Genomic DNA, 24,697 nt, shown 5'->3' with positions numbered 1-24,697 from the left:
CAAAAGTATGTCTGCCACCATGTGGAGACCCGCTGTAACCCGTTCTCAGGAGACCCAGGGGGTATGGAGAGGAAAGCTTCCAGGCAAGTTTGAGCAGAAAACAGTGGGCTGGAGGACCCCTCACTGTTTTGGCTTCAAGGACAGAACTGACTTCTGTTGTCAGGTTGTGCCACGGATGTCGGAAGGCCCAGGTTTTCTCCTCATCCCCCGTGCCAGCCGTTTTCCTGGGTGGTGTTTCCCAAAACATGGGACTCTGCCCGGGGCGGTGTTTGAGGGACAGTCGATGGGGGGCGCCAGGAGTGTCGGAGAACACAGAGCCATGCCATAAGGACACTCGTCCTTTCCGCTCGACTTTCCTGATGACGGCAGCCCGGGCACCGGCTGGGGCTCGCTTCCTGTAACATCCTGTACGGCCTCCGAACAGAGTCGGCAGTCAGAGGGACCTGGAACACAAGACGGTTCTCCTTTTCTTTTCTTTTTTTACTTTTACAGCTCATTTTACTTAATTCTATTTAAATTTGCAATATCATTTCTTTTCAAAGGCATTCATTTAGATAGAATTGATCCAAAGGCAACAAAAACTACCCAACAGCACGTGTGGACTGGGAGACACAGGCCTGGCAGTGGGTCTGGCCCCGACTCCACGTTGCCTTTCACGGCGCAGACTGCTGAGCGGCCGTGGAAGGGCCGTGGGTGACTGTGGTCAGCAGGGCTCCAACCCCAGTGCTCCTCCTGTCTCCTGCACATCAGGCTTTTTTGCAAATCTCCCCCAAAGAAGGGTTTTCTGTGCTGCCCTGCACTTACATATCTGTCCCTAGCATGTGGGACAGATTGAGTAAGCAGGTTGTCCACAGGACCCTGTTTTCTGGGCACGAGGACGGGTTGTAGGAACTTGGGTCTGAGGAGCTTCTCTGGAAGAAGGGAGCTCAGCATGAATACTGCTGGGGATGTGAGACAAAGGCTGCCTGGGAGCTGGTCTGCTCTGGTCTGCAAACAGCACAGGGTCCAGTAGGAAGCAGTGAGTCAGAGCAGGCTGCACTGACCTCTGTCTGACACCCAAGGTCACCTGATACATGACTCTGGACTTGGGCGGTCCCCACTTCAGCATGACTGTCCTCACCGCCAAGACCGGAGGAAGCTGTCCCCCGTGCAGCGGCATTGGCCGGTAGCGTTTAATGCAAGGCGACCAGCAGCACTTACTGGGTGCAGCGAGAGCCGTGATGACTTCTGCGGTCAGAGTTGAAGGTGTCCGTCTTCTTGACCCTTCTCCTCCTTGGTGGGCATCAGTTCCAAGGGCATCGGCCACCGGGCGTGCTTTCCAACCGCCAGGCAAGACCTCCACCTCCTGCCCACCGGTGTCTCTCCAGGGGAAGCCAGGCCACCGCGGTGGCTTCTGCCTTGTGTGTTCCACGGCAGGTCCCTGCTGTTGCGTGTTCTCCGTTGTGTGTGTTTAGTGGCGTCTGTGTTTGTTCAATCCGTTGTCATCACCTGCCGTTTGGAGCCGACTGAGCCAGCGGCGTCTCTCCGTTTCTATAAATACTTAAACCGCTGGTACTTGGTGATCACCTTGGTATAAAATTAGGAGGAATAAGATGACGTTATCTCACCACGGTCATCGGAAAGCCAGCGGCATCTTTAGTGCCGCGGTGCTTCTTGCCTCCAGAGCATGAGATGTGGGCAAACACATCGGAATGTCCACCGGAGCTTTCTCTTCTGTTTTGTCTCACGCCAAATAAATCACTGGGACTCTTGAGGCTCTGGCACAGGCCACTCCGTATCTTCCCTGCCCTGGCACATCTGACCAAACCTGGGATCACATCCGTGTGTGTCCATGTGGCCACACAGGCTTCCTCACGTCGGCCCTGCTGACCACAACTTTACAGGTTGGACAACCCAGCAGACAGTGAACAACCCAGCAGACGGCAGCCTTCTTAGAAATGGCTGTGACCGCTTGCCAGGTGGTCAGTCTGTTTCTGGCTAAGCAGAAATACAGAATATTTATTTTTCTTTACAAAAGTCCGGCCCAGACCCCTGGGTGGGGTGTGGCAAATCACCCTCTTCTGGGCTAGCATCTTCCCAAGACAGACATCACTGAATGATCCCAGCGCTCTTTCCCCCCAATCAAGAATTGGACCCCACGGTCTTCCCCAATTCCACAGCATGGTAGTCACCGCCAGGTAACGGGATTCATAATGAAATCTGCTTGCAGTCCTAGACCTTAACCATGTTTCTTTAATTGAATCACCTCTCATCTTCCTATAAAGGAGAACTCCTTCTACACCTAGTTGGAGGGTCCTTGTAACTTTGCCATCTATATTTTCATTAACTCCCCACAAGCTTTGCTGCCGTTTGAAATCTCCCTGGTGAGTCTGGCTGGCACTGGGACCGGCATCTTGCCAATGCCAATGCCTGCTTGCCCACGACGGAGCTTCCAGGCAAAGGGGTCACCTGCTCAAGGTCACAGACATTCACAGAAGAGCTTCTCAATCTGTACCTGCTACTTTTCCGAACACGGGCTTTTCACAGTCACCAAACTCACACACCATTTCTCACTAGTCTGAAGGGACTCCGTCGGCTTACAGAAGACACGCAGTAGGAGGTGTTTCCGGGTGTCTGGGGGTTACCTGCCCCTAATCTCCCCGTGAACTCTTGCACCCACCGCAGGACCTTGAACCTGGCAGGCTCAGCCCGGCTCATGAGCGTTTATGGTCTCCTGCCCCTGTTGGAAGAGTTCGTGTTTCAATGTCATTGCCCAGAACCAGGATTTACACAAATGGTGTCGGTCCTTCTTTCCTGAAGCACAAACCGTGGGGATGGTGCCCTCCTGCTGTCCCGTCAGCGTCCAATCTCCAGCAGTGGCAGGGGCAGGGGCCTCGTGGGGCACCATCAGAGATGCTCTCTGTGGTCGGCAGCTGGGCCCTGGACTCCCTGCTGGGCTGTGAAGGGGCCACCCATGAGGCTGCGGTGGGTCTGCAGGGGCGCATGATCTGGGGGCGGCTGGACATCCCAAGGCAGACCCCACCCACCCGCCTTCCGAGGATGCCGAGTGAACCACTAGTGGTCCCATGACCTTCATCCTGTGCTTGTCTCAGTCAGCTTAGGCCGCCATGACAAAGTACCCCAGATTGGGCGGTTCAAACAGCAGACACTGATTTCTCAGAGTCCTGGAGGCTAGAAGTCCCCCAATCCAGAGGCCAGTGTTCCGCGTCCGGTGAGAAAGTGCTTCTCCCTGGCTTGCGCATGGTCTCCGTCTCCCTGGGTCCTCACATGGTGGACACCGCAAGTTTTGGCGTCTCTTCCTAGTCTCCCGAGGGCACCAATCCCATCGTAGGGCCCCACCCTCATGACCTCCTTGAACACCAACCACCTCTAAAGGTCCTGCTTCCAAATACTATTATGTTGAAGGTTCGGGCCTCCACATAGGGACCGGGAGGACACAAGCATTCAGTCCGTCACAGGGCTCCAACAACGCCCTCCAGACGCTGTAGGCTTCATGGAGCAAAGGTCAAGGGCGGTCCGTTCACTAAACCCGTCCTTCCGAATTTGGGCAGCACGTGGGTGCAGTGGAAGCACCGCCCAGGACCTGGGAGTTTTAAAATCCCTGCAGGTGCTTCTAGTGCAGAAAGGTTGCTAGCCACCGGGTAGCTGCCCTGTCCACGCACCTGCATTCATGACCCCGAGTAGCTGCTCTGTTCACGCACCTGCATTCACGACCCTGAGTCCTCCTGGGGGTCGGCGTCTGCTGGCTGTAGAAGAAGCATGATGCCAGATGACAGTATTGAGCACTCCTCTACGCCCGGATGCCAGGCAAAGCATTTTCACACGTTATCAGTGTTAATGCTCCCAGTAGCTCTTGGACAGAGAGGTCAATGCTTCTCCCTTTTCAAGATGAGGTGAGAAGCCCGGGGGCACAGGGCTCGCCAATGATCCACACCCGGCTCCCTCGCTGTGAGCTGGTCTCCGGCCATTTGCCATCCAGCTTCTCCCAGAGCTGCACGGGACAAACGCTGAGGCTCCAGAGGAGGAGGAAGGGCTCCACTGAGGACATGGGGAGTTTGGGAAGCTGGGAGGTGACTGGTAAGCTTCTGGTCACTCTCTATCGGCTTTGAAAGGGGAGGCTTAGGGGGTGTGCTGAGCGACCCACACGGTCACCGAGCCCTCTACTGGCTTGCCCTCGCTTGGCCCGCACCGGGAGTGGAGGCGGGGGACCCGTTCTGCATCCCTCGGCCCAGGGGCTTGGAAGGCACAGCTCTGAGAGCCGGTACATCTGCCAACTCGGGCAGTAGCTGCTGGCACCGGCCGGGCTGAGCACCGCTTGCTCCGTGAGGCAAAGCCACTTGGCCCGGGCGGCTGCGCCCCGCAGGACGAGGCCGGCCCCTTTCTGGGAAGCACAGAGGCTTGTTCCTGTGAACCAATGGCCAAGCTGGTACGCGGGGAGTTTCCACTCCATTTCCCTGCATTATCCTCGCTCTGTGGATAAACAAAAAAGCAATAATAGCTCTTGTGGTGTTTTAATTGGCATTGGCTGTGTTTTAATTAGCAAAAGAACTAGCAGGAGGAAGGTCAGAGGGAGCTTTCCCTTACTGCCACCTTCTCCCAGAATGCGGGCCTCCCGGGGACAGGGCGGCAGCTCTCCCCGAGCCAGCCCCACCCCCACCCCCGGTCAGATCATTCATTCACAATCAGCGTCTCCTCCGGAAGCTGAGTCAGGGCCCAGGTGAACGTCTTGGGTTCAGGAAAATCGTATGTGCTCGTTAGATGCACGCAGAGGTTGTGCTGCTAGCATCGTCCAAGAGTCCTGGGAAGGGTGATTCTCAGCTTGAAAAGCAAGTGTGCCTTAGAGGGAGAGGCGGGCAGAGGGCGTGGAGGGACAACTCGCACCGCAAACCCTGCCCCATTGGTTGAGATCGAGGACAAACCGCCCCCCTCGCCGCAGAACCCCCAACCTGAGGCCCTCAGGCTAGAGTCACAGAGGCAGGGAGGGGAGGGACCGGTGATCAGAATCTGCAGTGGGGATCCGGAAGATCCTTGTCCTTTGAAAAAGCTCATTTGTGGGCGCCTGGGGGGCTCAGTCTGTTAAGCCTCTGCCTCCAGCTCAGGTCAGGATCCCAGGGTCCTGGGATCATGTCAGTGGGGAGCCTGCTTCGCCCTGTCCCTCTGATGCTCCCCCTGCTTGTGTGCTCATGCTGTCTCTCTCCGTCAAAAAAATAAATGAAATCTTAAAAAAAAAAAAAAAAAAGGCAGAAACGGTGGAAGTTTTCCAACAGAAGGAAACTTCTGGGGAGGAAAAGGGAATCCAACACTTTCACAGATGTACTTTATGCCCGTTTGAAAATATTTTTGAATGGTGTCCAAAGAGGCCACGACGCACTTACGTGCAGCCACCAGCCGTGAGGTTAAGGAAACAGAAAAGCCTGGGAAGCTCCCTACTTCCATGACGGGCTTTATTCTGGAGAAGACCAACCCGTTGAGATAAAAACCAGACGGGGGTATAACCTGCAATAACACTCGGAGCGTTTGCAACACCTTCTAGCGACGTCCACGTGTCCCCACGTTCTTAAAGCACCCACGCGGGGGAAGCCGGTGCCCAGCGCTGCCGTCCGCAGCCAGGCAGGATGTTGACTGAGCAGACACGCATCTAGCTGTGTCCTCCGTCCAGACGGTGCCTGAGATTGTCCCTCGGGTCTGGTATGACGGTTGACCCCCGTCAGCTCTGCCCTCACCTCGCCCCCACCCTGTCAGCTTCCACACGGCTAAAGTGTTGTTTCATTTCTATTTTTCCAAACATGAACTGAACCACCCCACTCCCTGCTTAGAACCCTATCCTGGCCTCGCGCTGCCCCGAGAACCACCCCAGCCTCCTCACCTTGGCCTCCTGGGTGTCCCTGCCCCCCGCCCACTGCTCAGGACCCCAGTTCTGCCGGCTTGGAGCTGAACTCCAACCATTCTTTCCAGACACTTGAGTCCAAAGTGCAGGGTGGGCTACGGTTCCTCGTGGGGGAGGAGGGAAGGACATCCACTGAGCTGGGGATGACTGCAGGGGATGGTTGCCCAGACCAGGGACGTCCGCCTGGGTCTGGAGATGGGCAGAGTGTCTAAAAGCAGAACCAGGAAGGGCGTTCCAGATGGGTCAGCAGGAGCGAGGCCCAGAGGCCAGACGGAGGTCCTGAGTGGGGGGGGGTCCCATCCCCCAGGAGTAAAGGACAAATGTCAAGAGAGCAGCCCAGCTAGGAGACCGAGGAGCTTGCACTGTGCACCCCGCCTGCACGGAGGCCCCCAACGCTGCAGCTGACCCGACAGACACGGAGGCGAGACCACACGGTGGAGGCGAGTCACCTTCTGTCGCACACGCCCCCTCTCCCATCACTGTATCTAAAGGAGCCTTCCTCCGCCTCTCGAACTCACCCCACTGTGGCTTGCGCTGGGTGTGTGCGTGAGAGGGACAGGAGAGGGCGGGGGAGGGGTGGGACTCGAGAGGCGGTGAGGGCACATTCCGGGCTGGGGGACTTGTGACCCATGTCCTTATCCAGGGCCGCTGTTTTTGCTGCTGGGGATTTGCCTCCCAACCTCGCCCTATCTTCTCCCCAAGATATCCTATTTCCAAAGCTATCTCATTTGTTTTTCGACAATGCCTTTGCTTTCCAGTGTTCCTTAAAACGTGGCTCCTGGCAAGGGGCCCCTCCTGAGCCGGGCGTCAGCGGCAAACTTTCCTGCTTCGTTTGGAAGACTGCGTACCTCTACCTTGAACAGGGTGAACCCCGTCTTCCAGACGCCCCCACGTGCCTTAACATCTCAATCCTGAGACAGGATTTTACTGCCCGCCGTCAAACATTCTGTATTTTCCTCTCAATTCCGTTTAGATTCCTTCCTCCCCTCGCCCCTCCCTCGTTCCCCAGACATCGGGCCGCCAGGCTGTCTTCCGAGAGCTAATGGTGGATCAGGGACACGTGTGGGAACCCGAGCACACGTGGGGTGCACGAGCCAGCAGGAGCATCTGAGGTCCTGACTCTGTCCCTGCCCCCCTCTCCCGCCATAGCTCCCGTCATCTGGCAATGAGCTCGCCAAAGAGCTGCAAAGTCATGCACGAAAGGTTGTGGAGAACGGGCCTGAACACTAGCAACCGTCAAGCCAAGCCAGAGAACAGTCCTGCGGGCTGAGAGCTCCCTGCTCTCCACACCTGGGCTCTCTTCCAGGATCCCCTGCTCTCCAGTCGCCTGACATGCTCGGCTCCTGTTTAGAGCGTCCTCGGCATTCACCTCATCCTCTGCCGGCCCCGCACCACAGGGGAAGGCTGCCCACCCTGCCCGCCGCCGTCTGTGTGACCAGGGACCAGCCGGTCGGCTTCTCCTCTCCTCACTGCGCTCCTCTAGAACCTAAGAAAACGCGTCCTTCGTTCGGGCTGTGGTAAGGGACCGAAGGCCTCTGCTTGAGCTGTTTGCTGGGAGGTCCTCCCCCTGGCTAACGTCCGGTCCTCCTCAGCTCATCCGACCTCCCCTTACAGCCCGTCCTCCCCGCCCTCCCGGCATCAGATAGGTAGGTGTGTGCACTTTCCTCCTGCCTGTCTCTCTCCTTTTAGACCATCAGTCCTGGGAACACAAGGCCCACATTTGTGTCCCAATCACCCAATCTTCTGGCGCTTGTTGTAGGCAGAATAGTGCTGTTGAGGAGATCAGTAATTCATGACTGAATTACGGATCTGATGCACTCCTGTATGGTTTGTGCCTTCATTTCTGGAAAATGTTAGAAAATAAGGTTCGGAGTCAGTAATGCAAGACGAAAATCAGAGCTGGCTTTTTGCACCTGGCAGCTTTGCCAAGCTCATAACCCACCAGAAGTGTAAAAGCTAAGTGCATCGGGTTGGGTAAGTCGGCCAAACAAACGCAAACCAGGATCGACGGCGCAAAGTCGGCAGAGAAATAACAGAGCTCTTTCCGAGCCACCTTAGGACTGAATGCGTACGAAAGGCCCAGCTTGCCAAAACGACTGCAACCAAATTTTGCAAACAGTCCAGAAACCAGGAACTTTTCTGACTCAGGGAGAGTCCAGACATCCATGAGCGAGCCCATCCAAAGGATTTCGAAACACCAAGCAGAAACGGGACTCTTCGATGCCTTCTGTACGCAAGAGGAGTTCCAAGATATTGCTTGCTGTCCTCCGACTGCCTTTCTGATGAGCAACAAAATGTTTGATTTTCTTCTAATAGATTTGTCATTTTACTTCAAGTGTCCAGTACTATTGACCCATGGAACCTCAATTTCAAAGCCATTAAAATCTAATTTTCCACACTGTGCCCCCAAGAGATTGACTAACTTTCAAAGAATAATTCATTTTCTTTAAGAAAAAAATGCATATCTCTCTATATGTTTTATTTTTATTCCTTAAATAAGTCAAGGGACGTTGCTGTCAGCTCCTCTGCAATTGCCCTCTCAATGTCTTTCTTGCAACAGAAAATAAGTGCTCCTCTGACAAAGCAAGACTTGGTCACCATGGAGGGAAGGCTGCATTTATGTGGAGAAGTGCTGCCTACTGATAGATCATAAAGGACCCACTGTCATATTCCACCGCCGGGAAAGCAGGGCAGAAGCCTCAAGGTTATTTGTTGTTGTTGTTTTTTAATTTTATTTATGTATTTATATGAGAGAGAGAGAGGGGGCACAAACCGGGGAGAGGAGCAGAGAGAGGGAGAAGCAGGCTCCCCACTGGGCAGGGAGCTCAATGTGGGACTCAATCCCAGGACCCCGGGATCGTGACCTGAGCCAAGGGTAGATGCCTAACTGACTGAGCCGCCGAGGTGCCCCTCAAGGTTATTTGTTTTGGAAAATACCAGATGTGTCAAACTGAGCAGAAAAAGTCTTCCAAAGGAAAATTATCTTCCTCAAAATTCCAGGGAGTCCAAGAATTTAAAGTTTAATCTTTCTCAATCTTTCTAAACTGAGCCTCTCCCTTTAAAACTCTGGGATCAGGACGCCGAATGAGAAGTCACTCAAGCAGGTGTCCACAGACCCGTGTGCAGAAATCTCAGATCAGTGGATGATAATCCAGGGTGACTTATGCGGGAACCACTAAACTTACTCCTTCACGACAGTGCAACAGGGGGTCCTGGAAACAAAAAAGGACATGAATGGACACATTGGGGCAAATCAAGCAAGGTTTGGAGTGGAGCTCTTAGTATTGTATCACTGATAACTTCCCGGTTGGGGTAAGGGTAGCACGGTTACATAAGACGTTAGCATGCAGGGCAGTGGGGTGGAGGGTCTAAGTCAAGGCTCTGGACTACTTTTGCAACTTTTCTGTAAGTCAAAAGCTATTTCATAGCAAACACTTACAAGGAATGTGTGCTCCCTGTGTTCAGAAAGGTTGGAAAGCCAGAGAACAAACCACCCTCATAATCATATGGGGTATGAGAGCCAGTGAGAGCTTCCTTCTAAAAGTCCTTTGGTGGGGTGTCTTCAAGCCTATGCAAGGAATGTTGGAGTTGTACCCCCGAAGCACTGTCCCCTGAGAACCATGGTTTTTACCTAACCAGGCTCCCGCGTGCACCCTGATCCCTGGGAAGTGTCTGCAGCCGCCTGTGAACAGGTGCAGCGAATCACACCAGAGTTCCGCGTCGCTGATCGCAAGGTGACGGGCTCAGAGTCAACGCCCAAGAAGTTCTCATGAGGTTGAGTCCCACGGGACTAACACACCAGCTGAACACACCGGCCATGGGATTTCCAGAAGCGTGTTTCACAAGGACAGACCTCCAACCTAAAGAGGGTGCTTGGGTTGGTCCTGAAACACGGATGTCATAAAGAAGGGTTGTTTTGTGTGACCATGGAGACGATCTGAGTGGAGACGGCACATTCAGAATCTATGTCTGGGGGTCTAGACGGGAGGTGATGTGAGCAGCAAACATTTCACAAAAACCCTGGCATGCCCAGGTGGCTTGGAAACGGGGCTGTCTAGTCCGGGGGTCACAAGTAGCCCTGGGATGACCACCAACTTCCCCCATCCCCCAAGGGGTGAGGTTTTCTCTTGCTCCTTCATTCTATGTGAAACCAAACAAGTCTAAGTGTTGTCTGAGCTCTGCAAGCTGGGAGCCCTTCCTGCAGCTCCACCGGCTCAGGAGGGGACCCAGTGAGGGGCTCTAGCACCGGCGCAGGGGCTCTGCCTTGCCCTAGATCTGCAGTGGGCAGGTGAGCCCCCACTCTGTGCGTCCCCTCCTGTTCGGCTTGAGTCGGAGCGACTCTGCTCTACTTGACCACGTCAGGGTTGATGCAGGGATGCTCCGAGCCCCTCCCCCCACTGGAACACGGGGCCAAGGAGGAGAGCTCTGTGCATGTCGGGGGTCCTTCCTATTTGTGACCCCGGTACAACCAGCAGGGTGTTGCTGCCCAGCCGGCTCTGGGGCAGAGGTTGGAATAGGAGGAAAACCAAGCTGAGACTACCCTTTGATGCCCCGTTTCTACACCCAAGGAGATGGGCCGCGGGGACTCTGCAGGGTAAAGGCACCGAGAGAAACCAAAGTGGCAGGGCTGGGAAACGGAAAACCCTGCGGGAACAGACGGAAAGAGTTTCGATCCGTAAGCCAGAGAGGCAGGTGCAGCTGGGCTCAGAAGGAAGCCTCCGCAGCCCCGCAGCTCCCTCTGCCACCCTTCTGTCTGCCACCCACACACGCAGCCCTCTGCGCGCTCGCGGCGTTTATCCTGCGAACACAGAGGGCGGCGGCATCGTCTGAGAGTCCTAACCCTCCCTCTCATGCTGACTTCGGGAGTCTTGAACGAATAAGACCTAAGAATAAGACAACTTGGAACCAAGATGTGGAAAAGTACTTTGAAATTGCTTATGGATGCTTCTGGAAGGTGATTTCAGCAAATACGAAACGCCTGTGTTCTGCAGCAGGGTCTTTGTCTCAGGCCTGGGGACGTGCTCCTTCGAATCCTGGCGGGCGGTAGCTTGGTGTCGGCTGTCCGTCCGGCACGGGGCGGGGTGTCTTCCACAAGTCACTCGTCGAACCCCCACAGAGTCCCCAGGGACAGGTGTGAGAGTCATCCTCATGGCATAGATGCAAACACGGAGGTTTAGTGGGATGGAAGCAGCTTGCTCAAGGTCACACACCTCAAGCCTCAGGACTTGGCACCGTCCGGGGAGTCGAGGCAACAGGGGACCTGCTCCTCCACGAGGTGACGCCCGTGGCATCTGTCTTGCTGCACACAGAAAACACTCGGGAAACTCAGTGAACGCTCTTGGATGCGGAGTGCGCGGCTGGACTCCGAGCTGGAGGGCTCTCACGGTCACGGTGCCGCGACCAGCGTCCCGGTGAGCTGCCTTTGATTGGGTCTCATGTGGGGACTCAGGAGGAACAGGAAAGTGAGCCCTGGGTCTCCGCTTCCTCTAGCTGCGCGTTTAGAAATGTGCATCACGCCGAGTCTGCAGGCTCACGTCTCTGACAAAGTTGAAAATTTAAATTCTCATTAGGCAGAAGAGTCTGTTCCACACTTATTTCATCTGGGTAAGAAGTGCTAGAGGGAGCGCAATCAGCCGGAATTGGCTTAAGTGTCTTCGGAGCCGCACGCTGGGGGAAGCAGCTGCAGCCGGGACGGTCTTCTGCCTCCAGTTCCCTTGCTCAAGGCCATCTGTTTCCCCACAAAGACATGTGTCCCTACATCATTCTATATATACCTCCTCTCTGCCGCGCGCTAGCGCTCTCTCTCTCTCTCTCTCTCTCACACACACACACACACACAGTCCTCTCCCCAAGCAAACTTTGTGCATGGAATCAACATTCCCATATGGCCAAGTTCATCTGAACGTAAGCTGAGCTAAGAACCTAAGTTCAGAACCCTGAGGTCCTGGGTCGGGTGAGTGTGCAGGAAGTGCACACACACACACACACACGGGCACACACACGCGCACGCACACGTACACACATACGTACACACACATGCACACACACCCATCACTGCCGCGTCCCTAGCTCTTCCCCGACACGCAGACGTCATTCCGAGCGTGGGGTGAGGAAGAGGATGTACCTGCTCTCCTTTATCTGCCGGACGCGGGTTTCGGAAGAGGAGGAGCCGCTCTGTCCCTTTCAGCTTGAGGCAAAACTTCAAGGACACAGAGGCATCCACTCAAGGGCAAAATGGCTTCCTCAAGCCCAGCTCGCCAGACAGCACACTGGCCGTCCTTCATGTCGGCCAGGCCAGCCCCCACACGCCCGCGGAATGCCTGGCGCCCTCCGGGGTCTCTGCCCCCGGCCCCTCCACCCGCCCGCCCGAACCTCAAGCCTCGTCATTCCTGGTTCACATCCCCGCACGCTCTCTGCTGTGTCCCCACCCTCAGCCCCGCGTTCAAGCTCTCGCAGACAAGGACCATCCCCTGCAATGCCACTCCGGACCCTACATCCAGCCGGACCAGGTAAATCCGTTTCCTGCGAACCCCACTGTGAAACCACTCCCTGCTTGGAACGTCTAATAATCTGCCATCCCCTGCCGGACGAAACCATCCAGTCCGGGACCCGCAGCAGGAGCCCCTGCTTTGACCTTCCCCACGGCAAGGCAGCCGGCTCCCGCCTCACACAAGGCAGAGTGCCCTCAGCCCTGGAGCTCTGGACACGGTGCTCGCGTGTGACGCTCCCTCGGCTGACTCTCTAACCCCGGGTACCGCGGGGGTCTCCGGCACGCAGCCCGCCCGCACAGATGTTGCTTCAGAGCGGATGGTGGCGGGACACTCTTCCCGCTGAGTGTGAGAGCACAGGGCAGCAGCAAAGGACACCCACGCCCCGGGAGGGCAGAGGACACGAAGCCGTGGCCGTCCCACCGGTGCCCCTCTCTGCGTTCAAACTCCTCACGAGGACTGTGCTTTGCCTCCAGCTGACTCACGCCCAGGCCCGCTTTGAAAATTGGCGAAGGCTGTGAGCTCGTTCACCTCCGTCTCTGGAGGCCGAGCACCGCTGTAAAGGCCGGGAGAGGCCGGAGGGGCTGCCCCGCAGGGCGCCGGGGCATGGCCAGGGAGAGGCACCAAGCGCCTGCACTCAGGAGCCAGACTCTTCCTGCAGCTTGGACCCCGGACGCAGGCGTGAGCGGCCGCAGGGTCCCGGACACGGCGCAGGAGACGCACAGGGACACCTGTGGGAGCAGGTGTGGTCGGGCCCCAGGAGGGCGAGGGGAGCCGGCCCCGGGTCCGCATCCTTCTCGGGCTAGTGGCCCTTGTAAGGACAGATCTGCCCTCTTTCCTCGAGAAGTGGTGGTTCATATTCCAGCAAAATTACCCGGGAGCTCTAAGTGGGTGAAGACGCTGCTTAATACTTTTGGTAATGATAACACTTTGCAGGACAAGTGCTTTTTAAGAGTCCGACATGGGGGAATCTGGAGTGGCATTTTAAACGGGCTGTTGGACAAGATTCGCTGCGGCCCTGCTAAATGTCACGCCTCTCACCAGCTGGGCGAAGAGGCTTCTTAGACATGTTTCCCCCAAACCTGATTAAAATGGAAAAGTGCCTTTTGAATATTTGGTTCTGTTTTCTGTTATGTCAGACGTCTGGGAGAGAAACAAAGAAAACGTGTGGGAGGAGGAGGGAGAGGACCTCGAGGGGCTGGAGGCTCCCATTTCAGGGCGCACACGGAGGGGGGGTGCGGCCCAGGCGGCCCCCCGCGAACAGCAGCGCTTTGAGCAGAACGAGTAGTGGAAGGCCTGAGCCGGAGAAACCCTCGGAGCTTATGAAGCAGAGCGCGTGGCCGAGGCTGGCTGGCCGGCCGCCCGCCCCAGGCAGTGAGGGCCCTCGCGGGGAACATGTTTATGTTGGAAGGCAAGTTCCCTGGGCGTACGGAACGCGTGTGGTGTCAGACGGCTCCGAGTGGCTGCCGTTCTGGTCCAGCAGCTGGATTCCCACGAGCGGTACCCCGGCCAGCCCAGTGACGAATTAGGACAGCGTCCAGTTGAACCCGCAGGCGGGGCTGTGAGGATGACGCGGGGTGGCTGAGGTACAAACGGGGCCACGGGGCCACGGGGACGGCTCAGAGAACGGGCCAGGAGCATCTCCGCCGGTGGACCTACCAGACTTCATTCAGTTCTACAGCGTCGAGCACATCTGTCGCCTCCTTCTGCACACAGAGCTGTGTGGCCAGAGTTCAGGGGGACTCCAGGATGGCGAGTCGTGGGAGCCTGGGACAGCTAGAGAGCCGGAGCCAGACACACGGAGGGGCAGAGGCAGAGGTTTCTTGAGAAATGCAAGGACGTGTCCTGGAAGCCAGGAGTGCGCATGTGTGAGGTTTCGGGAGGGGACGTGGGGACGGGGATGCGGCGTCCCCACAGCTCCCATGCCCTCCAGGCACGTCCGCGGCTCCCCTCCTCTCTGGAGATGTCTGGCTCCCTCGGCTCAGGACCCGTCTCACTCTGAAACACAAGGTTTCCAGGACTGACTCTAAGCTGCCGGGGGGTAGGGGCCAGGGAGTCCCTTCGTGGCCCCATCAGGTGTGGGCTGTGGGCTCACCATGGCGCAGGCGGAACCTGGGAGACGTCCCGTGTTCACTGTGGATAAACCTCACAGGAGGCAGGGGAGCAGCTGATGGCCCCTGCGGACCTCGAGAGGGCAGAGGAAGGCCTGAAGCTCACTGTAGGGTCAGGCAGCACCGAGAGAGCGAGAGAGTGCTCTTGTGGACGCTCCATGGCGTCAGAGCCCCTCAGCCTTCTGCTCCCCATAAATCCCTCCCCACATGTCTGCCCTGGCCAAGCCCATTCTGCAGCATGGCTGTGCCTTTTGCAAATCCGCCCCCACCCCCAGAACCACTGTGGGCTTCTGTGCAGGCCACAAAGTCACGAGGTCACTTCACTCCCCTCCCCCATTGCTCAACCTGGCCCCTCTGGGATTCATGCTGCTGGGAGACGGGAGGACTGTCTTGTCCACCCCTGAGGCCTCCTGGTCCTGCAGGGCAGCACACCTGAGTAGGCATTTCTGTCGGTGTGCATGGGCTCCCGTCACAAAGCCTCCCAGGACCGGCCGTCCAAACAGCAGACATCACTCTCTCCCCATCCTGGAGGCTGGGAGTCTGAGATCCAGGGGAGGGCAGGGCTGGGTCCTCCCGAGGCCACTGTCCTCAGTGAGAGCCCTCTCCCTCTCTTCTTTCCCTCTGTGCCTACATGGTCCTCCCTCTGCATGTCTGCATCCTAAGGCCTCTTCCTCCAAAGACAAGTAGATTGGATCAGGACCCGCCCTAGTGGCCCCGTAACTTAATCACCTCTTCAAAGGACCTGCCTCCAAACACAGTCACATTAGGAGGTCCTGGGGGTTAGACCTTCAACAGGAGAATCTGAGGGGGCACAACTGCCTCATGACTGTGATTTTCAGAGAGCAGAAGGGCTGAGAGGCTCTGACCCCACAGAGGGTCCAGAAGAGCCCTCTCTTGCTGCTGTCCCATAAAGAGTGACTACGAAAGGAGGGCTCAGTCTACGCGCCGCCAGGCACCAAGATGGGAGGCCGTGCGCGGGAGTTCCAATCCCGCCCCTTCCCCTGGATGCAGTTCTGTACCCACCTTCCAAATGTGAGCTTCTCTCTGACGCTTCCCCGATGTCCTGATCTCACATCACAGCCTGACCCCCGGGGGAAGTGATTCTTGTACGGTGAGACATTGGTCCGGCCACCCTTCCCAAGAATCTGTCCACTATTCCAGTCAAGGCTCCCCAGGTAAGCCGTGAACCACCTGTGCCCCTCCCCCACGTCAGATTCCCAACCGTCACGGTGTGCCCACGTCACAAACATACTCTCGAGCGTCTCTGCTGACGGCACGATACTCTTTCGGCAGCGCAGATGATGGCCGCCTGGGCGCACAGAGTAGGTGCCCAGATAACATGTCTTTCCAGCAGGAACCGTGTTCACACGGCAGAAAGCTCGCTGTCCCCGGATGGGCTCCTGTCCCGAACCACACGGCCGCCCTCCCGCGGTGCCCTGTGCCCCGGGACACAGCGCTCTGCTGAGATCGTCCTGGGTCCTGCACACGGGCTCAAGCCATTCGGAAACACTCCACGTCAGGAAAACAGCAGTTGTCAATAATAATTCTCCTAACTGCCAGCACAGAGGGAGAGAGAAACGAGGTGCCAGACGGGATGATGGAAAGTGTCCTGCCCTTGGAAGCTGTCTGCGACGCACCCATCATTTTAATGCACTTTCTGAACTTCCTCTGGAGAACCGTTTTTCTGCGCTGTGGTTTTTGATGTGGAAATCGCCCGCGGCCCTTACGTCACACGAAGTGATCAAAGTATTTGCAAGCTCCCAATCGGACACACTCTGGGCGGTGGAAACACGTGTGGAAGGACACGAGAATTCCTTCTGCGTTTGCGAACACGGTGCCGAGTTTGCAGCATTACCCGGTACGCGTTAAACGGGCTTTTGAACTTGACTTAAAAATGAATCCACTCGCGCGGAATCGGAATGCACATTAGGAGGATTTACCACGAAGCTGCCAACATCGTATCATTTTCTCCTGCTCTGAGGAGACTCTGAGGGACTCTGAGTCCCTCTGGCACAGTCACCGGCGGGGCAGCTTTCCTCCGCCTTGGCACCCATCAGCCTCTGCATTGCTGCCTTCCCTTCTTGGGGTGACTTGATTTTTTTTTTTTTTTTTTTGAGGCAATCACTATTTAAAGAGCTTCCAAAATAGGACTTGGCTTTTCTTTGGTGGACGTGTTTTACCTATACATGTTTTCTTCCTCTACTGACCCCAGTGGAAACACCACAGATGGAGTGACAAGTGCATATGCTTCTAGAAGTTTCTTCTCCAGGTTTGTGTATCTATTCCCGTAACGGGTTGTTGGCCATCTAGGACCCCATCTGCTTCGCTCAACCACAGAGAAATAATCTCAGATATTAGAAGATAAAGCTGGTATTTAAAGGATGCAGAGCCCACCGCCCACAGAAGGAGGGGCTCTGCCCCCAAGGCACCTGCGGGAGCACCTGTGGCCGCACCTGTGGCCCGTTACCTGCCGGGCGCCGGAGCTGCCACAGGCCCAGAGGGGGATGGATCACACCTTGCAGGGGTGAGGGGAGCTGAGCTCCAGACCTGCAGCACCCAAATGTAGAAAATGATCAGCACCCTGAAAGAAGCTTAACAAGGCACCTGACGGTCAGAAAAGGTGTCTGGAACTTTGACCCTTTCCCCAAAGGAAAGGGGAGAGGGGGAAAAGCTACATTTTAAAATTTTCCATAATTCCTGGAACAAAACTGAGCATCAAATGTCTTCGAGGAAGCGCATTCTCTCGTGCCTTCCCACAGGTGGCCACAGCCACAGAGCCCCGCGTGCCGCACCTGTCCTGGGGTGCTCCCACCTGGGGGGCAGTGTCCGGGCCACCTGGGATGGTGACTGGGTGAGAAGGGGGCCACGCTCAGACGAGCTCTCTGTGGGTGCCCTCTGCAGCTTGGGCAGAAATCGGAACGGGATTCTTGGGGGAAACAGAAAATATAGAATGTAGGTTTATTTTGGAAACCGGTGACAGATGTCCGTATCAGTTTCTAATGAGAACCAGATGGCACACTCAGAATGGGTGCTGGAGGAAAATTTAGGGAAGAAACCACTCACAAAGGTGTGAGCAGTTCACAGGGAAATAGCAGGGTCCTGCGCTGGTAACAGCTGGTCTCCAGACCTCAGACACGGGCACCAAGGAGCTTCTGGAACCTGAGAGCTGATGTCTCCGGCTGAGGGTCCCACCCTACAGGGACCCCAAGACAGAGCCGGTGGGATAGACACCCAACCCTTTCCTTCTCTGTCTCCTGTAAGCACTACCAATTGGCCAATCTCACGGCACAGTCAAGGGCGTGGGGTCCATAAACAGAGGTCGACCTCCCTGGCACAGAGCCAGGTGTAGCCGGGGGAGGAATGTGCCATCGGGGGGTCAGTGGTGGCCAGCACGCGGGCTGAATGTGATTAGCAGGCTTTCCTCCTACTCAGGGGGTCATTCCCTCCCCATTTCCTCCATGGGCTTGCTTCTCTCCTTCCTGGAGAGCTGCGGTTCTTGGGTTGTCGGCCTCAGCCGTGTCGCCACTCCGCACTTCTCTGGGTGTCCTGGGGTTTCGGTCACCAGCTGTCTACAAAGTCAATACCCCCACATCGACTGCTGTCTCGAGTCAACCAGACTTCTAATTGCCGACCAGATCATGGCACCTCAGCATCCCCAGGCCACCACTTAACACCGTGGAGTGTCCGAAACTCTCCCCCTACAGCCCTCTGCCAAGTGAGATGCTCAAACTCACCCAGTCCCTTACTTTCCCCGCGACCCACACCTAAATGATCATCCTTTCCCTTCAAGTGCTCACGCAGGGGACTTCTCCCCTCCTCAGTGAGGCTTCTGTCCTCCTGAGCTAAGCCCCTAACCCATGGGTCTGCTCAAGTGCTCATGGAGCACAACCCCGTCCCTAGTCATGACCCCGGGGTCATGCTTCCGCCCAACCGTGAACAGTTCCCACGGTGTGTTATGAGTTCGATGCCTCTAGAGAAAGTGACCTGTCATGAATGGAAATTCAAGAATAAAATTCTTTGAACAATTCCCTTGGCAAAGTCTGATGAGCACGAGGGAACGTCGGGGGTGACGGGTGTGTCGTACAGCGCGATGGCGGCCGCCTGGGTAAACGCACCTGCCAGCGTCTCCCAGCTGTGCCCTCCCAGTGCGCACCTCGCCGCGGGCACACTAGAATGCGGGTTCTTTAAAAAGTTAAGGAGGACAGTTTCCAGATTGGCTGGATTCTGAGGTTGCGCTCGTTCCTTTGCGATCTTTCACCCTTGGATTGGTTAGAAGGATCCATGCCGGCTGCCATGACCAAGAGGCCCCCATCTCAGCAGGCTGGTAACACCAGACCGTTGTCTTTGGCTCACATCCTGCGGGGGCTCCAAGACAGTCTTCTAAGTGGGGAGTCAGGGAGCTAGTCTCCTCTCTCTGCTTCCTGAGGCTCTGCTCTCTGGGAACACTTCCCAAGACCGTCCACATCCTGCCACCAATTGATGAGAGCAGAGCACAGAGACTAACTCAGACATTCAAGAAGTCGGGGCTGGATGTCACTGGCATCCCTTCCACCCATGCTTCAGCAGCCAGAATGAGTCACATGGCCCTGCCTAGATGTCGGGAGCTGTAGGCTTCTGCATGTCAGGAGGAGAGCGTGTCCCTTTGTCCCTACTACGGCTGCCTGGACATGGAACATGGCAGGTGGAGTTGGAAGCAAATCCTCAGTTCCCAGGGGCTACACAGAAGCCATAGCCTACTTTACCTCAAACACTCCTGCCCAAGTCGTACAAGCCTCTAAACTGTATGGAGTCTGTGACTCACTGGGGTAGTGATTCCCACACCTGGAGAGTGTGTGCAAACCCACACATGTTCAGAGGTGCATATCAGACATGCAAACACCATCCACCATGTGGTGCCACAGGGATGGGGCTGAGAGCTTCCAGCTGCAGCTCCAAACATGCCCCAGGCCCAGCTCTGATGGAGAGCGACGTAAGCAGTCTGGCTGCCCATGGAATTGGGTTGGAGGAGTAAAGGGCAGAAGCAGGGGCATCAGCCGAGGCTGCCAAGGCTGCTGAACACCCCCAGAGTCCAAGCTAAATCTGTAGCAGCAGCCAGGAGCAAATGCACCAGCACCGCAAGAATGACATCCCGGGTCCTGGACATCTGGGATCCTTGTCTCCTGTGGGCTCCATCCATCCATCAGGAGTCAAAGCTCCAAACCACACCTAGAGAGTTACCCCCTCTGAGAGCACCACCAAGGGATGAGGAGTCTTGAGAAGGAGAATTATGCCTACTTCCTCCTCCTTTGTCTGAATTTTGTCAATGGAGAGCTATCCTAATCATGGTTTTATTTTCTGTATCTCATGATGCTTTGACATCTTAAGAATCTGCTGGTTGTGTCCACAACAGCCAAACTATGGAAAGAGCCCAGATGTCCATCGGCAGATGAATGGATCAAGAAGATGTGGTCTATACACACAATGGAATACTATGCAGCCATCAAAAATGAAATCTTGCCATTTGCAAAGACGCGGATGGAACGAGAGGGTGTTAGGTTAGGCGAGATAAGTCAGTCAGAGGAAGACCATTACCATACGATCTCACTGATACGAGGAATCTGAAAACAAGGCAGAGGGTCATAAGGGAAGGGAGGGAAAAAGTGTGTAAAAAGAAACCAGAGAGGGAGACAAACCGTAAGAGGCTCTTAATCTCAGGAAACAAACTGAGGGTTGCTGGGGGAAGGGGTGGGAGGGGGTGGACACTGGGGAGGTATGTGCTCTGGTGAGTGCTGTCAAGTGTGTTGACTGATGAGTGACAGGCCCGTCCCGCTGAAACCAATAACACATTCTATGTTAAACAAAGTCTTAAAAAAAAATCTTGCTGGCTGGGGACTGAATGCCCCTTCCACAGCCCACCAGCTCATAGAGACAGCGAGTGCGTTGAAGAGGGCAGGACTTTCACACCCAAACCAACCCAGGTTTGGTTGAATCCCTACCCCCAGTCCCTTCATCTGCCTCTCGTGCGACCAGCCAACACTTCCCCGACCCTAAATCATCCCAGGTCCAGGCACCAGGCAACTAGCAACGGCCCAGAATTATTCAAGCCCCAGTCCTAAATCTTTATTCCGCCCTGCCCGGCTTGCCCACGGAAACTCCCATGAAGGCCGTCCTAGGCCCTCCTGCCTCCATGCCCTGACCAGAACCCGGTGCACCCACGTGGTCTTATGTGGGGCCCGTCGTCTCATAGGAAACATAAGCAGTAAATCTTTCAAGGGCATGAGCCTCTGCACGTCGTCACTAGGTCACCCCCGTGAATTAAAATACTGCAGGTACGACCTGAACAGGGTTCAGCGGATGTTTTCTGCAGTCCTGTTTCCGCAATGCCCTGAGCACTCACTCTGCCCACCTTCCAGAGGTGAACTCAGCGCCAGGTCCCGCCCGCGAGGCCGTCCCCCACACACCCTGCTTACTGTCACCCGAAACCCAGTTGGGCGGCGCTGATGGCCACCCAGCCATGCTCGCACACGGTGCTGGGGCTGCAGACGTGGCCGTCTTCTCTGGGTCTCGCATCCGTGAGCCTCGAACAAGAGCAGGGCTTGTATTATTAATGAATATGCTGATTCCACCGCACATCTGCGGAGCGCTGGGTCCCGTTCAGAGTAATTTCGCAGCCTCCCATGCTGTCCTAAGAACCCCTGTGGGTAGGCTAGAGCAGCCACAGCTATTTCCATCTGACTTACGAGGAAACAGGGACCAGAGGGTGAGCTGGCTTGCCCAAGGACACACAGCTGGTCACCAGTCATGCCAGAAGCCAGATCTACAGCTCCCTCTGCGGCGAGATGCTGCTTCGCTTTATCCTGAACGTCCCGTTTGTCTTATCCATATTTAAGTGCGCGCATCTGTGAAGGAAGAGTGATAAGAACGGCCGAAAACCACGCGCGGTCCCGGGAAGTCTGGCTGGGAGAAGCCACAGCCTGGTCTCCACCGGGGTGGAGGGACCGTCGTAGGGACCGTCCCCACTTGCCCAGTGCCAGGCATGGTGCTGACATCAGGGTTGGAAATGCATAGAGAACAGGCGGGGACCAGGCCTCACAGACCTCACAGCCTCATGGGGAAGATGGGCTAAAACACAGAGTGACCCACATACACCCTCAGAGCTGGGACGCGTTCTGGGCTGAATGGGACAGGGTGCTGGGTGGGCCTCCAGCGACAAGGGCCCCGGTGTCGAGGGAGACACTCCTGGAGAACTGATGTGTCCAGAGAGGCCAGAGGATGGCGAGTGAGTAGCAAGGCAGGGGGGAGCTGAGAGCGGTAGGCAGCGGGAAGGAAGGCTCCAAACAGGGAGGACAGGGGTGGTGAAGCCCCATGGCAAGGAGGAGCCCGGGGCTGTGGAAGCCCAGAAGGAGAGCCGGAGAAGGAAGGAAGGGGGGAGCCTAGGGCTGGAGGGCCAGGGGCAGGCCTCGGAGGGCAAGTCCAGGAATCTGATCTTGGTTCCAAGAGTCCTGAACTGTCTGGGAAGATGTCAGGTGAATGGGACAACCCGACCACTTGTCTGGTCTGTGGGGACAGACGGAGGAGAAGGAAATAGACACTGGAGAGAAGGCAGAGGCTAGTGTCCAGGACAGAGATGACTCTAGACGATCCAGAAACGTTGAGAAGACAGTCTGGGGCCCTGACGTGGAGGTCATGTCTTCCAGGAGCCCCAGGGGCCCGCTCCAAGCCCACGGCACCCACACGACTTACGTCCAGGGGCCCCATACCTCCAGCTGCACTGGCATATCTTGCGGGTCCGGGACCTCCAACGGCTCAGCCCCTCGGCGGATGACAGATAGCTCTGGAAGGAAACCAATGTTCCAGATGGAGATGGCCAGTTTAATTTGCAGCTTCTAAATCTGTACAGATACAGTGTTCTGTCATTAAAGATTCATTTAGACGTATCTTAATAGGAAACAATATAACTCAACCAGACCCATAAATGACAAATTGCCCTCCCTCAAGAGAAGTCTTAAGGCAAAAGACGTGACTTTCCATCATTTGGTCCGGTAGTTAATTTCCACGTAGCTGACAGCTCTTTGCTCTGTTCAGAATGATGACTGTTCTCATGCTGTCCTGTCCAATTGACTACAACCAACAATGTGGATTTTCGGCTTCTCAAGGAGGTGGACAGTTGCCACCAGCTTGAAGGAACTGGTCACAGTGGATGGGGGAGCAGAAGGCAAGCTGCGGGCAAAGCACAGGCAGATACCGAGGCCCTCCCCGACCCCCACTCCCAGGTGGGACAGGTGGAACACGCCTCCCGCACTCCTGGCTGCCCTAAAACTAAGGGACGGGAAAACAAATGGTTAACTTGGAGAGGTCACAGCCCTGCAGGACAGGAGCCTCCCTCAGTTTACAGTGATCTACAAGAAAAAATGCATTCTTATTAATAACCGAACTCCAAAAGGAAATCCCCAACTGTCTTAATCTTAATGCCTTGCTAGAAGGAAAAACCACCCTAACTTGACAATGGCAAGACCTCCAATATCCTGTGAGTCTTCTTTAACAAGAAAACACTTTTCAAACCTCCCTATTCGTAGCCTCCTCCAACTCCCAAGTGTACCGTCAGCCACCCCTCATAAAATCACCTTTTTGCGCCAAAGATGTCTCAAGAACTCTTTCTTGGCCTTCCGCTCTGGACCTTACCTACATTCAAAACCTACATCAGCTGAACCAGCAGAGGGAGTGAATGGCTTCCATGCGGTGGTTCCATGCCACCCCTTGGTTTTAGGAATAGAGAAAACAAAAAAGTGGGAGGAGAAAATGAGCTCCCCAAGTTGCATCGCTACAAATACGCCCAAGAGGGAATGTCGGCTGGTTCTGGGGGACCAAGGCCTTCGAGAGACTCGGGCATCAGGGTCACTGCTTTCTTTGCATCTCCTGTGAGAGAGGGCAGCATGAGGTAGGGCAACAGGAATGGAATGAGGCATGGCAGACCTTTCCAGAGAGGTAATACAAGGAGATGGTCAAGGAATGGGTCCCTGGGGGCCCACCGGTGTTTGAGTGTCAACGCCAGTGCTCTCAGGCAAAGGGTGAACTTCTAAGCCCATTTCAATATCTGTCAAAAAGGAAAGGGAGGAAGTCACTGATCCCGTTTCAAACGCTTCTTGTTAACGTTTAAATGAAATGATGCAAGTCCAACGTCCCGCACAGGGACCAGCATCTAAAACTAAGAGCAGCACGGATAAGCACTCACCGTTCCTAGCTGTGGGACAGCACATGCACCCCCACAGTGCATTCCTTAGTCTATCTCAGGTTAAATTAAATGAAAATGTGCACAAAACACCTCGTTCAGCACCTGGCACTCTGTAGTCCTGCAACATTTCATTCCTCCTTCTGTATTTCAAAACTGGCTGCATCTCTGCCTTATCCTATGATCACAGAAGCCATGAGTGAGACAGTTTCCTAACCACATAGCAAGAGAATGTGCTTTGTGCTTCAACTAAACACGTCTCAGTACTCTGGCTCAGACCCTGGAGTATCACGAATGCTTCATCTGTGATGATAGCATGGGGTTCAGGATTTGTCAGCTAGAGATCCCCAGCAGGTTAAAGGAATCGGGTGCCATGTTTGTAGCCTTCTCTGGTTGCCAACCCTGCCGTGGGCACTGGAGACCCCTGAACAGAGAACTTAACTGAAGAACCCACCCTGAACTCAAACCACCTCGGGCTCCAGGCATGTGGGTGGAAGGCGGTGGAGGCATCCCCTCAAACCATCCTGGAACGCCAGGGTCAAGGACTGTCAGGTCAATGGGCATAGCAGTGGCTGGCAAGTGTTAACAGAAGCCTGTATGTGGAAGCACTTGGCAGGGGCACATGGTGGGGGTGGTGGAGACAGATCCATTATCTATCTCTGCACAACAATATTGCCACAAACTCAGTACTCAGGCAACACACATTTATCATCTCGCAGTTTCTCGGGGTCCAGGATCCCAGTACGGCATAGTCAGTTTTCATGAAAGGCGCAAGCCAGCAGTCTGTGGATCAGTCCCGAGTGCTCATCAGCAGCCCGACCGGGGAAGGAAGGGCCTGCCTCCTACCACGTGGGGTTGTTGACAGAATTCCATTCCTGGCAGCCTGCCTGGCTGAGGACCTTGGTTTCTGGCTGATTGCAGGCTGGGGGCTAGTCACCTGGCAAGACAGACCTTACAACTGTGCAGGTCACCTGGTACACCCCGCCGTGACTGCTGCATCCTG

The sequence above is a fragment of the Mustela erminea genome, chromosome 10 (genome assembly GCF_009829155.1).
Source record: "Mustela erminea isolate mMusErm1 chromosome 10, mMusErm1.Pri, whole genome shotgun sequence".
NCBI classification, from domain to species: Eukaryota; Metazoa; Chordata; class Mammalia; order Carnivora; family Mustelidae; genus Mustela; species Mustela erminea.
This window is presented reverse-complemented; position numbering follows the sequence as displayed.